At 35.3% G+C, this 1,267-nt stretch overlaps 1 long non-coding RNA gene across 1 annotated transcript; it reads left to right on the top strand.

The window, feature by feature from the left end:
* LOC143721235 (uncharacterized) lies at positions 1 to 1,037 on the top strand. Its single transcript, XR_013196696.1, has 3 exons — positions 1 to 124; positions 365 to 542; positions 913 to 1,037. It is a non-coding gene; the product is annotated as an uncharacterized LOC143721235 (long non-coding RNA).
* The last annotated feature ends 230 nt before the right edge of the window (positions 1,038 to 1,267 follow it).

Here is a 1,267-nt window from a genome sequence, read left to right as displayed (position 1 = left end):
GGGGTCCTGAAAATGCAGCCTCCGGGACTGCAGACAGATAATATTGGAACTGACAGCGGGCAGCAGGCTACATGACTGCGCGTTTTATTTTAAATATCAAACTTGAAGAAGACAAAATTAAAAGGTGAGTTCTGATAATTTATGTTTATATTTAGTTCACAAGTCGAAACTAGAAATGTTTCAGCCACTCAACGTAAATTTAGCGAGTTAAATTAGCTTTGCACCAAATGCTTTTAGCCATTTGACTTGTATAACGTTACACTTTATAATGCAATTATTGATTAGTATTAAGTCATCGCGTGTAAATACTATGGCGTTTGTTCTCCATTGTCCACTATAACTGTTAACTTTGCTATTAAGTTAGGCACAACAACATGAAACTGATTGCCCAAGGTCGCTGCAGCCGTTACTGCATTTTCAAATAGAACGGAGCGGGAAGCAGATTACCACCAGCACGAGCACCACTACAACCATGGCTTTGCCCGCTTCATCGTCAGCAGAACTTTAGAGGCTGGACTCGAATTAGAAGAGGAAATTCAAAGGTGGGTTTAATGTTTAACCAAATAAAAAACATATTAAACGTTACAGCAACTCAACATGACATTAGCGTGTAAATAGCTTAATTAGGTACGAATCCAGTCAGTGCTATTAGCGTCTGCAAATATATTTAAAAGCAATTGAGTTTCTGTGTCGTAAGTACACATTTCAATCGTAATTATTGTAAATGAATGCTTAACTAGAGGTGCCATGGTGGTGTACATTAGTCCACATACAATAACGTTACTGTATGCAGTTGTTGAACAACGCCACCGAACAGTGCACAGATAAAATATAGATATAGATATATATAGATGCCATTCATTTTATCAGAGAATTTTGTTGAAACTCAGCAAATGTGTCTTTGTTTTTTAGATCATGAAGATGATGGGGTAAACTGTCAGTACTGGCCTCACTGATCACACATCTGAAAGTCTGACTGCATCCTCAGCTGAGGCAAGTATCAGTACAATGAGTTATTTGAGTTTATTAATCTTATGATATTCTCTTAAAAAAAAAAAAAAAAACTTTAAGTGAATCGTTTAAAACTTCTATTCTTTTTTTATTTTTTTTTTTTTTTTGTGTAAAATGTAAAAATGCAGAAAGGTTTTTCTTTTTTGTGAAACTGTTTTTTTCATATCTGGATGGACTGAATGCATGCTGTGGCTGATTTAAGGTGTTTCCAGGATTCCTTAAAGGTATAGTTCACATTAAAATGAAAATTCTGTCA

This window comes from Siphateles boraxobius, unplaced genomic scaffold (genome assembly GCF_051911475.1).
Source record: "Siphateles boraxobius isolate OS27281-9 unplaced genomic scaffold, OSU_SipBor_1 65, whole genome shotgun sequence".
Taxonomy (NCBI): domain Eukaryota; kingdom Metazoa; phylum Chordata; class Actinopteri; order Cypriniformes; family Leuciscidae; genus Siphateles; species Siphateles boraxobius.
Note: the sequence above shows the minus strand (reverse complement) of the source record. Positions and strands in the feature narration are given on the sequence as shown.